Genomic DNA, 17935 nt, shown 5'->3' on the forward strand with positions numbered 1-17935 from the left:
TGCCAGTGCTCATCTGAGAACTGTCTTATGAGTGGAAGAGCAATAGATTTTGAATGTTTTCCATCTCACCACTAAAGCCATTAGTGAAGTGGGGTTTGATGAAAATAGCATTAGCCCAGTAGTTCTCAAACTTTGCTTACATTAGGATCACCTGGGGAATTTGGTAAATTTCAAGGGCCATCTTCTACTTCAATAAGCCTGGACCTCTGTGCTGGATTAGCTCTCCTGGTGATTCTGATGCACATCAAATTGTGAGAACAGCTGCTTAGGTCAATTGATTTGAAGCATTCTGGTTGTTTGTAAGAGTCTTCCTCCAGTGATATGGACACAGCAGGTTCTGAGTACTGTGGACTCTAACTCCCCTTGTTCTGATTCCACTCTCACTAAATAACCTTCTGATTATGAGTTAACTCGCTGCACATATCTGCTGATGGGTAAAGAGTGCAATGATCCCATTCTTTGATTTTCAACCTTGATGTCCACTAGAATCAACACTGCAGAAGCTTCTAAAAATCCTAACAGTAGGCCACAACCTAGATCAATGAAACCAGAATCTCTGGTGGTGGTGTTGCAGAAAGAGCGACCCCTTCCAGGGCCTGAAAGTGAGCTCTTGTCTAACATTTGGAAATGAATTGTCCAAGGAGACACATGTGCTGACAAAGCAAGAGATTTTATTGGGTAGGGGGACCAGGGTGGAGAGCAGTAAGATAATGGAAACTAGAAGAACTGTTCTGCCACATGGCTTGCAGTCTTGGGTTTTATAGTGATATTAGTTTACAGGTTTTTATTGGCCAGTCATTGTTACTTAGGGTCCTTCCTGGTGGCACACTGCTCAGCCAAGATGGATACCAACAAGAAGGATTCTGGGAAGTGATAGGATATGTGGTGTCTCCTTTTGACCTTTCCTGAATTTTTTTGGTTGGTTGTAGCTTATTAGTTACATGTTCCTTACCAGAACCTCCTGTCATTAAATAACTCATGCAAATGGTTACTATGGTGCCTGGCCAGGATGGGAGGTTTCAGTCAGTGTGCTTCCCCTAACAGGGTGACCCAAATACCATAATTTTTAAAATAACATAATTTTTAAAGTGCTTCTCTGGTGAACCCGTTCTCAATGTGCTAATGAAACCCAATATTAAACCTTAAGAGGTTGAGGGCCAGGCTTGATTTTATTCACAAAGATAATGAATATGTCCTTGTGAGACCTTGGGGGTAGACAGCCAGCCAGTTAGCCTTTTCTGGAAATGAAAGATACACTATGCAGGCAATACTATTGACCAGTTCCCAGAAAGGCTCTATACAGCTTTATGTAATGCTAATCTAAACTACTTTAGCTAAACCCGACGTCTTCTTTGTGAGATTTGCAAGCAACTCTTGGCTCCATTTTCCCAAACAACTGGCAAGAGGGGTAAGAAGAGGGTGGGCTAGCATCCGAGCATCAGCAGAGGGACAGGAGATGAGAGCGAGGGCACATACTCCAGTCCTTCTATGCAGACCCTCTTTTCCTCTAGAAGGAGGGTGCCCCTGGGGCACTGTTCCCATCCTGAGGACCGCCCAAACATTCTTCAGTTACTTGCTCCAGTGCAAATCAGGAAGATGGATATAAGAATTTTGTTGACTTTAGAACCCGTTTAGATTTTGGAAACTGCCCATTTCGGCTACCTCTGATGATCCAGTAACCTTGCACCCCAGCACTTGCAGTGTGGTTCCAGTACCTCTGCATTAACTCTGCTGGTTAGTGCAGGGCTGCTGGGTTGCTGGTTTTAACCCTATCATTGAAAAAGGAAGATAGTTCTAGAAAAACATCTATTTCTGCTTTATTGACTATGCCAAAGCCTTTGACTGTGTGGATCACAATAAACTGTGGAAAATTCTGAAAGAGATGGCAATACCAGACCATCTGACCTGCCTCCTGAGAAATCTGTATGCAGGTCAGGAAGCAACAATTAGAACTGGATATGGAACAACAGACTGGTTCCAAATAGGAAAAGGAGAATGTCAAGGCTGTATGTTGTCACCCTGCTTATTTAACTTATATGCAGAGTGCATCATGAGAAATGCTGGGCTGGATGAAGTACAAGCTGGAATCAAGATTGCCGGGAGAAATATCAATAACCTTAGATATGCAGATGATACTACCCTTATGGCAGAAAGTGAAGAAGAACTAAAGAGCATCTTGATGAAAGTGAAAGAGGAGAGTGAAAAAGTTGGCTTAAAGCTCAACATTCAGAAAACGAAGATCATGGCATCTGGTCCCATCACTTCATGGCAAATAGATGGGGAAACAGTGGAAACAGTGGCTGACTTTATTTTTTTGGGCTCCAAAATCACTGCAGATGGTGACTGCAGCCATGAAATTAAAAGACGCTTACTCCTTGGAAGGAAAGTTATGACCAACCTAGATAGCGTATTCAAAAGCAGAGACAGGGTTTTAAGTGGAAGATGGCGGAGGAATAGGACGGGGAGAACACTTTCTCCCCCACAAATTCATCAAAAGAGCATTTAAACGTCGAGTAAATTCCACAAAACAACTTCTGAATGCCGGCAGAGGACATCAGGCACCCAGAAAAGCAACCCAAGTCTTCGAAAGGAGGTAGGAAAAAATATTAAAAACAAAAAAAAAGAGACAAAAGAGGGAGGGACGGAGTTCCGTCCCGGGAAGGGAATCTTAAAAAGAGAGAAGTTTCCAAACATCAGGAAACCTTCTCACTGCCGAATCTGTGCCGAGCTTTGGAAGCACAGAGGGCAACATAACAGGGAGAAAAAATAAATAAACAATTTAAAACTCGCAGATTGCGAGCCCTACGGTAACTCCCCCAGCAGAGAAGCAGCGCAGACGCCTGCATCCGCCATTAGCGAATCGGGGCTGGGCAGGGAGGCGCGGCGTGGGCTGCATCGCTGAGAGTAAGAATCTGGCCTGAATACCCTGAGCGCTATCTGAGCGAGATAATTTGGGCTAGCAAACCAGACTGTGGGATACCTACCACGCGAAAAGCCAGCCCTAACCTAAGACCGCCAGGCCCGCGCACGGAACAAAGGACTGAACAGAGATAGCCGGCTGCAGATCTTCCCCCTCCGGTGACAGGCAGCCAGAGCCGGAAGGGGGCAATCGCAGCCCCAGAGAGACATTATCTATAAAATTGTAAGCAGGCTTCTTTGCTAACTAAATCTTCTTGGGGATCTGGACGGTCAACATCTGCCTGAGAAGGTGCGCCGGTTTTACATCCAGATAACCGAGTGGCGGGGAGGCGATAAGTCGCAGCATTGGCGCTCGCCTGGGAAGAGCAAATTGGCGCTCGGACCTGGGAAGAGTACAAAACGCAGGCCCAACTGAGTCTGCGCCTCTGAGGACTACCCGAGGGCCTGAACCTGAGCGGCTTGGACCTGGGAGGTGCATGCAGCCCAGGGCCAGCCTCGGATTGTTCCCGGCGGAACAACCTAGAGTCCGAGCAGTGTGGACAGGGAGGCTACATGCGCCGTGAGCGGGGGCAGACCCAGGGTGGCTGAGGCACTGCGAGCCCACGCCAGTGTTATTTGTTTGCACCCTCCCTCCCTCCCTCCCCACAGCGCGACTGAACAAGTAAGCCTAAAAAAAAAAAAAAAAGTGTCCTCCACCGTGCCCTTTGAGTCAGGGCGGAAACCAGATACTGAAGAGACTAGCAAACAGAAGAAGATATAACAGAGGGAAACGCCTTGGAAGCTACAGGCAATAGATCAAAACCCTGTGGTTACTACGGACTACATAGGAAGGGGCCTGTAGATCTTGAGAAATATAAATCTGACCAAGGAACTAGCCAAAAATGAACTGAACCCACAACACCCACAAAAAAAGAAACAAAAAAGTCCTAGATATATTTTTATTATTTTTACGATCATTCTTTCTTTTTTTTTTAATTAAAAAAAAAAATTTTAAGTCCTCTATTGTTCCTTTAATTTTCACTTTTATAACCTATTACTCTGCAAAAAAAAAAAAAAAGACCCAATTTTTTTCTTCTTCAGCAAACTTCATATATATATATTCTATAATATTTTGACCTTGTTGTTTTTTTGTTGTTGTTGTTGGTTTTTGTTTTTTTCTTCTTTTCTTTAACATTGTATTTTTGAAATTCCAAACTCTACTCTAGATTTTTAATTTTCGCTTTTTGGTATATGTTATCAATTTTGTACCTATAGTTTTTTTTTTATATAATTTCTGTGATTTTTTTTTTTTCTTCTTCTTCTTCTCTGTTTCTTTCTCTTCTTCTTTTATATAACATTGTATATCTGAAATTCCAAACTTTACTCTAGATTTTCAATTTATGCTTTTTGGTATTTGATATCAATTTTGTACCTGTATTTTCTTTATAATTTTTGTGACATTGTTCGTATTTGTTTGTTTGTTTTCTCTCTTTATTTTTCTTCTTCTTCTTTTTTTTTTTAACATTGTATTTTTGAAATTCCAAATTCTACTCTAGATTTTTAATTTTTGCCTTCTGGTATTAGTTATCAATTTTGTACCTGTACTTTCTTTATAATTTTCGCGACCTTGTTTGTTTTTGTTTGTTCATTTTTTCTCTCTTTCTTTTCCTTCTTCTTTTCTTTAACATCGTATTTTTGAAATTCCAAACTCTACTCTAGATTTTTAATTTTCGCTCTCTGGTATTAGTTATCAATTTTGTACCTGTACTTTCTTTATAATTTTCGCGACCTTGTTTGTTTTTGTTTGTTCGTTCTTTCTCTCTTTCTTTTCCTTCTTCTTTTCTTTAACATCGTATTTTTGAAATTCCAAACTCTACTCTAGATTTTTAATTTTCGCTTTTATGTATTTGTTACCAATTTTGTACCTTTAAGGACCCAATCTTCAGGACCCATTTTTCACTAGGGAGTGAGATTACTGGCTTGACTGCTCTCTCTCCCTTTGGACCCTCCTTTTTCTCCACCAGGTCGCCTGTGTCTCCTCCCTAACCCCTCTCTACTCTACCCAACTCTGTGAATTTCTGTGTGTTCCAGACGGTGGAGAACACTTAGGGAACTGATTACTGGCTGGATCTGTCTCCCTCCTTTTTATTCCCCCCTTTTATCCTTCTGGCCACCTCTGTTACCTTCCTCCTTCTTCTCTTCTCTGTATAACCCCGCGAACATCTCTGAGTGATCCAGTTGTGGAGTGCACATAAGGAAGTGACTACTGGCTAGCCCACTCTCTCCACTATTGATTCACCTCATCTCATTTGGGTCACCTCTAACTCCCTCCTCCCTCTTCTCTTCTCCATGTAACCCTGTGAACCTCTCTGAGTGACCCTCACTGTAGAGAAACTTATCATCTTTAATGTAGATGTTTTATCAATGGTGCTGTATAGAAGGAGAAGTTTTGAAACTACTGTAAAAATAAGACCGATAATCGGAAGCAGGAGACTTAAGTCCAAACCCTGACTCCAGGGAACTCCTGACTCCAAGGAACATTCATTGACAGGAGCTCATCAAATGCCTCCATACCGACACTGAAACCAAGCACCACACAAGGGCCAATAAGTTCCAGGGCAAGACATACCAAGCAAATTCTCCAGCAACAAAGGAACACAGTCCTGAGCTTCAAGATACAGGCTGCCCAAAGTCACCCCAAAACTATAGACATCTCATAACTCATTACTGGACATTTCATTGCACTCCAGAGAGAAGAAATACAGCTCCACCCACCAGAACACCGACACAAGCTTCCCTAACCAGGAAACCTTGACGAGCCACCTGTACAAACCCACACACAGTGAGGAAACGCCATAATAAAGAGAACTCCACAAACTGCCAGAATACAGAAAGGACACCCCAAACTCAGCAATTTAAACAAGATGAAGAGACAGAGGAATACTCAGCAGATAAAGGAACAGGATAAATGCCCACCAAACCAAACAAAAGAGGAAGAGATAGGGAATCTACCTGATAAAGAATTCCGAATAATGATAGTGAAATTGATCCAAAATCTTGAAACTAAAATGGAATCACAGATAAATAGCCTGGAGACAAAGATTGAGAAGATGCAAGAAAGGTTTAACAAGGACCTAGAAGAAATAAAAAAGAGTCAATATATAATGAATAATGCAATAAGTGAAATTAAAAACACTCTGGAGGCAACAAATAGTAGAATAACAGAGGCAGAAGACAGGATTAGTGAATTAGAAGATAGAATGGTAGAAATAAATGAATCAGAGAGGATAAAAGAAAAACGAATGAAAAGAAATGAGGACAATCTCAGAGACCTCCAGGACAATATTAAACGCTACAACATTCGAATCATAGGGGTTCCAGAAGAAGAAGACAAAAAGAAAGACCATGAGAAAATACTTGAGGAGATAATAGTGGAAAACTTCCCTAAAATGGGGAAGGAAATAATCACCCAAGTCCAAGAAACCCAGAGAGTACCAAACAGGATAAACCCAAGGAGAAACACCCCAAGACACATATTAATCAAATTAACAAAGATCAAACACAAAGAACAAATATTAAAAGCAGCAAGGGAAAAACAACAAATAACACACAAGGGAATTCCCATAAGGATAACAGCTGATCTTTCAATAGAAACTCTTCAAGCCAGGAGGGAATGGCAAGACATACTTAAAATGATGAAAGAAAATAACCTACAGCCCAGATTATTGTACCCAGCAAGGATCTCATTCAAGTATGAAGGAGAAATCAAAAGCTTTTCAGACAAGCAAAAGCTGAGAGAATTCTGCACCACCAAACCAGCTCTCCAACAAATACTAAAGGATATTCTCTAGACAGGAAACACAAAAACAGTGTATAAACTCGAACCCAAAACAATAAAGTAAATGGCAACGGGAACATACTTATCAGTAATTACCTTAAATGTAAATGGGTTGAATGCCCCAACCAAAAGACAAAGACTGGCTGAATGGATACAAAAACAAGACCCCTACATATGTTGTCTACAAGAGACCCACCTCAAAACAGGGGACACATACAGACTGAAAGTGAAGGGCTGGAAAAAGATTTTCCATGCAAATAGGGACCAAAAGAAAGCAGGAGTAGCAATACTCATATCAGATAAAATAGACTTTAAAACAAAGGCGGTGAAAAGAGACAAAGAAGGTCACTACATAATGATCAAAGGATCAATCCAAGAAGAAGATATAACAATTATAAACATATATGCACCCAACACGGGAGCACCACAGTACGTAAGACAAATGCTAACAAGTATGAAAGGAGAAATTAACAATAACACAATAATAGTGGGAGACTTTAATACCCCACTTACACCTATGGATAGATCAACTAAACAGAAAATTAACAAGGAAACACAAACTTTAAACGATACAATAGACCAGTTAGACCTAATTGATATCTATAGGTCATTTCATCCCAAAACAATGAATTTCACCTTTTTCTCAAGTGCACATGGAACCTTCTCCAGGATAGATCACATCCTGGGCCATAAAGCTAGCCTTGGTAAATTCAAAAAAATAGAAATCATTCCAAGCATTTTTTCTGACCACAATGCAGTAAGATTAGATCTCAATTACAGGAGAAAAACTATTAAAAATTCCAACATATGGAGGCTGAACAACACGCTGCTGAATAACCAACAAATCACAGAAGAAATCAAAAAAGAAATCAAAATTTGCATAGAAACGAATGAAAATGAAAACACAACAACCCAAAACCTGTGGGACACGGTAAAAGCAGTCCTAAGGGGAAAGTTCATAGCAATACAGGCACACCTCAAGAAACAAGAAAAAAGTCAAATAAATAACCTAACTCTACACCTAAAGCAACTAGAAAAGGAAGAAATGAAGAACCCCAGGGTTAGTAGAAGGAAAGAAATCTTAAAAATTAGAGCAGAAATAAATGCAAAAGAAACAAAAGAGACCATAGCAAAAATCAACAAAACCAAAAGCTGGTTCTTTGAAAGGATAAATAAAATTGACAAACCATTAGCCAGACTCATCAAGAAACAAAGGGAGAAAAATCAAATCAACAAAATTAGAAACGAAAATGGAGAGATCACAACAGACAACACAGAAATACAAAGGATAATAAGAGACTACTATCAACAATTATATGCCAATAAAATGGACAACGTGGAAGAAATGGACAAATTCTTAGAAAAGTACAACTTTCCAAAACTGGACCAGGAAGAAATAGAAAATCTTAACAGACCCATCACAAGCATGGAAATTAAAACTGTAATCAAAAATCTTCCAGCAAACAAAAGCCCCGGTCCAGACGGCTTCACAGCTGAATTCTACCAAAAATTTAGAGAAGAGCTAACACCTATCCTGCTCAAACTCTTCCAGAAAATTGCAGAGGAAGGTAAACTTCCAAACTCATTCTATGAGGCCACCATCACCCTAATACCAAAACCTGACAAAGATCCCACAAAAAAAGAAAACTACAGGCCAATATCACTGATGAACATAGATGCAAAAATCCTTAACAAAATTCTAGCAATCAGAATCCAACAACACATTAAAAAGATCATACACCATGATCAAGTGGGCTTTATCCCAGGGATGCAAGGATTCTTCAATATCCGCAAATCAATCAATGTAATACACCACATTAACAAATTGAAAAATAAAAACCATATGATTATCTCAATAGATGCAGAGAAAGCCTTTGACAAAATTCAACATCCATTTATGATAAAAACTCTCCAGAAAACAGGAATAGAAGGAACATACCTCAACATAATAAAAGCTATATATGACAAACCCACTGCAAACATTATCCTCAATGGTGAAAAATTGAAAGCATTTCCTCTAAAGTCAGGAACAAGACAAGGGTGCCCACTTTCACCATTACTATTCAACATAGTTTTGGAAGTTTTGGCCACAGCAATCAGAGCAGAAAAAGAAATAAAAGGAATCCAAATTGGAAAAGAAGAAGTAAAACTCTCACTATTTGCAGATGACATGATCCTCTACATAGAAAACCCTAAAGAGTCCACCAGAAAATTACTAGAAATAATCAATGACTACAGTAAAGTTGCAGGATATAAAATCAACACACAGAAATCCCTTGCATTCCTATACACTAATAATGAGAAAACAGAAAGAGAAATTAAGGAAACAATTCCATTCACCATTGCAACGGAAAGAATAAAATACTTAGGAATATATCTACCTAAAGAAACTAAAGACCTATATATAGAAAACTATAAAACACTGGTGAAAGAAATCAAAGAGGACACTAATAGATGGAGAAATATACCATGTTCATGGATTGGAAGAATCAATATAGTGAAAATGAGTATACTACCCAAAGCAATTTATAGATTCAACGCAATCCCTATCAAGCTACCAACAGTATTCTTCACAGAGCTAGAACAAATAATCTCACAATTTGTATGGAAATACAAAAAACCTCGAATAGCCAAAGCGATCTTGAGAAAGAAGAATGGAACTGGAGGAATCAACTTACCTGACTTCAGGCTCTACTACAAAGCCACAGTTATCAAGACAGTATGGTACTGGCACAAAGACAGAAATATTGATCAATGGAATAAAATAGAAAGCCCAGAGATAAATCCACGCACATATGGACACCTTATCTTCGACAAAGGAGGCAAGAATATACAATGGATTAAAGACAATCTCTTTAACAAGTGGTGCTGGGAAATCTGGTCAACCACTTGTAAAAGAATGAAACTGGACCACTTTCTAACACCATACACAAAAATAAACTCAAAATGGATTAAAGATCTAAACGTAAGACCAGAAACTATAAAACTCCTAGAGGAGAACATAGGCAAAACACTCTCCGACATACATCACAGCAGGATCCTCTATGACCCACCTCCCAGAATATTGGAAATAAAAGCAAAAATAAACAAATGGGACCTAATTAAACTTAAAAGCTTCTGCACATCAAAGGAAACTATTAGCAAGGTGAAAAGACAGCCTTCAGAATGGGAGAAAATAATAGCAAATGAAGCAACCGACAAACAACTAATCTCAAAAATATACAAGCAACTCCTACAGCTCAACTCCAAAAAAATAAACGACCCAATCAAAAAATGGGCCAAAGAACTAAATAGACATTTCTCCAAAAAAGACATACAGATGGCTAACAAACACATGAAAAGATGCTCAACATCACTCATTATCAGAGAAATGCAAATCAAAACCACTATGAGGTACCATTTCACACCAGTCAGAATGGCTGCCATCCAAAAGTCTACAAATAATAAATGCTGGAGAGGGTGTGGAGAAAAGGGAACCCTCTTACACTGTTGGTGGGAATGCAAACTAGTACAGCCACTATGGAGAACAGTGTGGAGATTCCTTAAAAAACTGGAAATAGAACTGCCTTATGATCCAGCAACCCCACTGCTGGGCATACACACTGAGGAAACCAGAAGGGAAAGAGACACGTGTACCCCAATGTTCATCGCAGCACTGTTTATAATAGCCAAGACGTGGAAGCAACCTAGATGTCCATCAGCAGATGAATGGATAAGAAAGCTGTGGTACATATACACAATGGAGTATTACTCAGCCATTAAAAAGAATACATTTGAATCAGTTCTAATGAGGTGGATGAAACTGGAGCCTATTATACAGAGTGAAGTAAGCCAGAAGGAAAAACATAAATACAGTATACTAACGCATATATATGGAATTTAGAAAGATGGTAACAATAACCCGGTGTACGAGACAGCAAAAGAGACACTGATGTATAGAACAGTCTTATGGACTCTGTGGGAGAGGGAGAGGGTGGGAAGATGTGGGAGAATGGCAATGAAACATGTAAAATATCATGTAGGAAACGAGTTGCCAGTCCAGGTTCGATGCATGATGCTGGATGCTTGGGGCTGGTGCACTGGGACGGCCCAGAGGGATGGTATGGGGAGGGAGGAGGGAGGAGGGTTCGGGATGGGGAACACATGTATACCTGTGGCGGATTCATTTTGATATTTGGCAAAACTAATACAATTATGTAAAGTTTAAAAATAAAATAAAATTGGAAGAATAAAAAAAAAAAAACAAAAGCAGAGACATTACTTGGCCAACAAAGGTCCGTCTAGTCAAGGCTCTGGGTTTTCCAGTAGTCATATATGGATGTGGGAGTTGGACTATAAAGAAAGCCAAGTGCTGAAGAATTGATGCTTTTGAACTGTGGTGTTGAGAGTCCCTTGGACTGCAAGGAGATCCAACCAGTCCATCCTAAAGGAGATCAGTCCTAGGTGTTTGTTGGAAGGACTGATGTTGAAGCTGAAACTCCAATACTTCGGCCACCTGATGCAAAGAGCTGACTCATTTGAAAAGACCCTGATGCTGGGAAAGATTGAAGGAAAGAGGAGAAGGGGATGACAGAGGATGAGATGGTTGGATGGCATCATTGACTCAATGGACATGAGTTTGGGTAAACTCTGGGAATTGGTGATGGACAGGGAGGCCTGGTGTGTTGCAGTCCATGGGGTCACAAAGAGTCGGATATGACTGAGTGACTGAACTGAACTGATGCTGCTGGTCTCAAGGTTCATGGGGGAGAGAATTTCTAGGCAACCATTCAGAGCAGAGAGAAATGTGAAAAGCTTGACCAAAGGAGGTCACCTAGGAACATTCTCTTATGAGATAACAAAGTATTTAGCTAGAGTAACGAGATACAGAATAAGGGTAGGAAGAGTGAGAGAACACTGACAATGGTGCTGCCCATACTTTAAAGCCCAGTGATTAGTCAGCCAGTTCCTAATAAGTTAGGCCAGGAAGTGAGCAATCCTCCTTTCAGTTGAAATGTAAAGGAAAAATAGAATATAATTTCTGTAGATGGTATTCAGCCAAGGGCTGGAGTTAATAATGCTTCTGATCTTAAACTAATCTAACCAATCAGGCAGTCTAAGAAGAAATTGTTGACAGAATAAAATTGAACATGTATAAAATGTTCACTGCATGCTGGGACTTGAATTCTTTTCTCTCACAAATTTATCTTTCAAAATTTCTTTACCTTGTGCTTTAGTTAAAATGATTCTATCTAAAATGAGACTGATGGCATTTTAAGATTGCTCCTCAATGTTTGCAAGCCTCTGTGAAAGTTAAGGTTTCAGCTTTGATCCTGTGACCTTTTTATACTTTGGTGAGAGATGTGAGCGGTATCAAGTCAATTAAGAGAGCATGTCCTCAGTGGGAAAGAGTGTTTCCCAGTAGAGGGCATCCTTAAGTAATGAATTTCTCTTTGCCTTTAGAATTATTTGCAGGTACTGATGTGCACCAGGGAACAGATTTTACTTCTGAAGGCTTTTTTAAAGGTTGTTTCTGGCAAGTCATTTACACATAAGGTGTTAGAGTGTTAAGAAGATTTGTTCCAATATTTTTCTTAGTTGGTAAGCGATAAGTTGTACTATCAATGATGGGATAGCAGATCATAAAATGGTTTAACTAAATTTAACTAGATTTTATTTACTCAAACAAATATTGAGTGCCTTCTATGTTCAAGAAAGGGTGTGGGGTGGGTTTCCAAGGTCAGCCCTTCCTGGAAAAGATTTTATAATATACAGAGGGGCTAAGACATAATTGCAGGAAGTTAAAATGCAAGACAAAATATTTATTCTTGTTTCAAATACTTGCTTATTAGAAAAAATGACTTCTCTAATATTAATTGTTGGTGTGCTTTAGAATTCTTTCCATTTCCTGTTGTAGGTGGTGTCCAGAATATTCATGCTGTTTTCAAATCTTTTAGCTGCTGCCCAAATGGATTTGCTCAGGCCTCCTTTCTTTTCACTTGTGAAATTCAGCTCCATTTTAAGTGGAAATTAATCTGTACATTGCAATTCCACCTTTAATTTTTGAAATAGGTTATTTGGAAAGATTTGTTCATTGTCTTGGTTTCCTCTAAAGTCTTTCCATGTCTAGTGAAAAAGGGGTATTATTGTTAACTCGGGTCTCCTCGGCCCAGAGGAAATCTAGAGTGAAATTCTGACTTGGAGAGTTGTTTAACCTTTTCCTATCAGAGTGTTGGCAGTGGAAGTTTTGTTGAAAGTGGGCTGAAGGGCACGTGGTGGGCTTGAGGTTGGCCACAGGCTTGGGGAGGTTCATTTGGTCACTGCAGGCCAGTATCCCCAGATGAGGAAGAAGCCACTCTCCAAGTTCAGATGCTTCCTCCACTTCAAGGGTGGGACATCTCAGACCCACAAAGAGAACCAGAATCAGTATGTTGAAAGACTGTTTGTTATCCTGATAGTATGGCTTATAGCACCTTCTGTTGGGGTGGGGGAAGATGCAGTAGGGCAGAATGAATATGGAGATGCTCTTAATCTTGGGTTCCATGTATTGTTAAGCCTCTAGAAGTGGTACCTGAAACTCAGGCTGTAACAAGTTGAGTTATGTGTGGGACCCTGGAACATGCTAGTTAGTTTGGACTCCTCCAGAGGAAACAGTGGCCCACAGTGACTATACTTTCTGTCATGGTCCTGCTTGGGGAGTGTGCCTTTCTGGAGGCTGGTTAAGTCTTTCAATCTTCAGCATCTATGGTGGGCATTGCTAGTGTCTCCTTTACTAGACTGGCATCCCCAGGTGCTGAGTTGGCTGCTCATAGCTGCTCCTTTTCGAGGAATTTGTCCTGCATTGAAGGGAAGCACTCTGCCATAGAACTTATGGTCCTTCCAACAATTCACAAACAACAATTGGCTGAAAATGGGGTACAAAATATCAGGTTCATTTTAGGCATCAATTTTGTTGTGTGACTCGTACTTCTTGGCTCCCCATGAAATCAGCCTGAAGGTAAAGTCTACCTCTTTGCTTAGCAATTTCCCCTGTAACATCCTGCTTTCTCCACTTTTCTTTGGAGAGCATTCCTGCAATAAATCATGTCTAGCTGTGCTTTTAGAAACCGTACTTGAGACAGTATCTTTTTTTTTTTTTTTTTGACTTGGTAGGACATACAGTCTTCTTTATATTTTACAATATAATGATTGCATATCAGCAGTCACCCCTTCCTCCTTCTTTTAAGAGAATATTTTATTTGGGCATCAGGTGGCTATGTGCCTCAGTCCATTCTGGTCCCAAAGGATGAATTTGTTAAATCCAAGCCAGTCATGGTAGTTTCATTCTTCTTTCCAGTGAGTGGTTTGAGAATGGCTTGTGACCCAATTCCAGTCAATGGTACCTAAGGGAAGTCAGCAGAAGAGTATCCAGACATGGTTTCTTTGCTCTTGAAAGGTAGCAGGGAGAACCTCCCTGGTGGTCCAGTGGCTAAGACTGTGCTCCCAATGCAGAGGGCCTGGGTTTGATTCCTGATCAGGGAACCAGGTCCCACATGCCGCAAATAAAAGTTTGCATGCCCCAACTGACGATTCCATGCGCTGCAACTAAGACCTGGCACAGTCAAATAAATAGATAAATAAATACGTTAAAAAATGGAGCAAAGGAGAAAAATATATTTGTATTCCTATTTCTGGATCAGTTCAGTTCAGTTCAGTTCAGTTGCTCAGTCATGTTTGACTCTTTGCAACCCCATGAATTGCAGCATGCCAGGCCTCCCTGTCCATCACTAACTCCCAGAGTTCACCCAAACCCATGTCCATTGAGTCATTGATGCCATCCAGCCATCTCATTCTCTGTCGTCCCCTTCTCCTCCTGCCCCCAGTCCCTCCCAGCATCAGAGTCTTTCCCAATGAGACAACTCTTCGCATGAGGTGGCCAAAGTACTGGAGTTTCAGCTTTAGCATCATTCCTTCCAAAGAACACCCAGGGCTGATCTCTTTCAGAATGGACTGGTTGGATCTCCTTGCAGTCCAAGGGACTCTCAAGAGTCTTCTCCAACACCACAGTTCAAAAGCATCAATTCTTCGGTGCTCAGCCTTCTTCACAGTCCAACTCTCACATCCATACATGACCACAGGAAAAACCATAGCCTTGACTAGACAGACCTTTGTTGGCAAAGTAATGTCTCTGCTTTTGAATATGCTATCTAGGTTTGTCATAACTTTCCTTCCAAGGAGTAAACGTCTTTTAATTTCATGGCTGCAGGCACCATCTGCAGTGATTTTGGAGCCCAAGCTCGGTAAAAATATGATGGGTGAACTTCAGCAGTAAATTTGTAATCATAAGGGAATACTAAGATTATCTTAACTCAGGATTAAAAAGTCACTAAGCCATTGAATTTACCAATACTACAGGCCCCCAACCACTTAGCTGCCCCACTTTTGGTAATGTAAAATAATAAAAGTTCATATTTGTTTAAACAAACTTTAGTTAAGTCTGCAGCTATTTATAAATCAGAACTTCCTAGATGTTTATAGAGCTCTAGCCATGAAAAAAGTTGCTTTCTAATGATCAAGTGATACTGAGAACAGAGAATAGAAAAATGTAATTGATACTCTCCACTTTATTTTTCTCTCATAAAGAGAAGAATTGGCTGGTAATAATGTGTATACTATTTTGTTTTGGCTTTTGCAGCTGGTTTATCGAATGGGTCTAACTTAATGGAAGCAAAAACAGGAAATGGATTTATTTTTCTTCCATTAATGACTTCAAAAATTCTCTGTTGCATTTCCCTTGCCTTGTCTCTCCCCATGACAGCTTTCTATTTACTTTCAGCTGTAAGAACACTCTCATTTTTGTGTTGTAGTGCAAGTCAAGTCAATGCTTTCAATCTCACATTCAGTTAAAAATATGGTCTTTCTCTATAACTCAGGCCTGAAGACTCAAGCTTGGGTATCTGGGAAAAGGAAAGGAGTGGTGGTTTATTCCTTTGTTATCCCTTTCTTGCATCCTCTCTTTCTGGGTCTTTTTGTCCTCGGTGTGCAGGTGCTCAGGGGCGCTCTTGCCTGATACCTGCTGGCCACCATTTCCTCTGTTATGGCTGCTGTCCAAAAGCCAGGTTCTTTTGTGGGACACATTTAAAAAATATTCTTTACTTATTTTAATTGTAGGATAATTACTTTACAATATTGTGATGGCTTTTGCCGTACATCAGCATGAATTGGCCCTAGGTATACATGTGTCCCCCTCATCCTGAACCCCCCTCCCACCTCCCTCCCCACCCATCCCTTCAGGTTGTCACAGAGCATCAGCCTGGGGTGCCCTGCTTCATGTATCAAACTCACATGGGTCATCCATTCTACATATGGTAATGTTCATGTTTCAGTGATATTCTCTCAAATCATCCTGCCCTCTCTTTCACCCACTGAGTCCAGAAGTCTGTTCTTTACATCTGTGTTTCCTTTGCTGCCCTGTATGTAGGATCGCTGGTACCACCCTTCCCAATTCCATATATATGCATTAATATACAGTATATGTCTTTCTCTTTCTGACTTATTTCACTCTGTATAATAGGCTCTAGGTTCATCTGCCTCATTAGAACTGACTCAGACGCATTCCTTTTTATAGCTGAGTAGTATTCCATTGTGTATATGTGCCACAACTTCCTTATTCATTTATCTGCCAAAGGACATCTAGGTTGCTTCCATATCCTAGCTATCATAAATAGTGCTGCATTGAACACTGGGGTACATGTGTCTCTTTCAGTTATGGTTTCCTTGGTATATATGCCAAGCATTATGATTGCTAGGTTGTATGTCAGTTCTGTTCCAGTTTTTAAAGAAATCTCCACACTATTCTCCATAGTGGTGCTGTACCAGTTTGTATTCCCACCAACAGTGTAACTCCTCTAGGAGCTTTATAGTTTCTGGTTTTACATTTAGATCTTTAATCCATTTTGAGTTTATTTTTGTGTATGGTGTTAGAAAGTGTTCTAGTTTGATTCTTTTACAAGTGGTTGGCCAGTTTTCCCAGCACCACTTGTTAAAGAAATTGTCTTTTCTCCATTGTATATTCTTGCCTCCTTTGTCAAAGATAAGGTGTCCATAGATGCATGGATTTATCTCTGGACTTTCTATTTTATTCTATTGATCTATATTTATGTCTTTGTGCAAGTACCATGCTGTCTTGAGGACTGTAGCTTTGTAGCGTAGTCTGAAGTCAGGAAGGTTAATTCCTCCAGTTCCATTCTTCTCTCTCAAGATTGCTTTGGTTATTCAGAGTGTTTGTGTTTCCATACAAATTGTGAAATTATTTGTTCTAGTTATGTGGTAGTTTGATAGGGATTGCTTTGAATCTATAGATTGCTTTGGGTAGTATACTCATTTTTACTATAATGATTCTTCCAATGCAAGAACATGGTATATTTCTCTATCTATTTGTGCCATCTTTTATTTCTTTCATCAGTGTTTCATTGTTCTCTGTATGCTTGTCTTTTGTTTCTTTTGGTAAACTTATTCCTAAGTATTTTATTCTTTTCATTGCAATGGTGAATGGTATTGTTTCCTTAATTTCCTTTTCTGATTTTTCATAGTTAATGTATAGGAATGCAAGAGACTTCAGTGTATTAATTTTACATCCTGTGCCTTTACTATATTCACTGATTAGCTCTAGTAATTTCCTGGTGGCATCTTTAGGGTTTTTTATGTAGAGGATCATATCATCCACAAACAGTGAGAATGTTACTTCTTTTCCAGTCTGGATTACTTTTATTTCCTTTTCTTCTCTAATTGCTGTGGGTAGGACTTCCAGAACTATGTTGAATAGTAATGGTGAGAGGGACATTTATTTTTTATCAGCTTCTTGGTAAGAAGAAGAGCTTCTTGGTAAGAATAACAGCTCTTATTCTTTTAATTCCTGGAGCTGTTTATTCATACGTTGCTTGACTTTCTGGGACCCCTCTTCATTTCCTACTCTCGCCCTTCCAGCTATTAAAATGTACACCATCAGTCTCTCTCTTCTCCAAAGTCCGATCTCTTACTGGCTCCTATACGATACTTTGAGCCTAGTCATTTCCCACAGAACCCTTTGGTCAATTTCTTCATGCATTCTTACCACTAAAGGGAGACCTGAAACTTGCCCAAGGCTGACCTCTTTCTCTTTGTTCTTATTGTAGCCACTTTACCAGTCCCTTACACACTATATTTGAATTTCTCTTGGCAGGAAGCAGACACTGGTCTCCA

This window comes from Bos javanicus, chromosome 13 (assembly GCF_032452875.1).
Source record: "Bos javanicus breed banteng chromosome 13, ARS-OSU_banteng_1.0, whole genome shotgun sequence".
Taxonomy (NCBI): domain Eukaryota; kingdom Metazoa; phylum Chordata; class Mammalia; order Artiodactyla; family Bovidae; genus Bos; species Bos javanicus.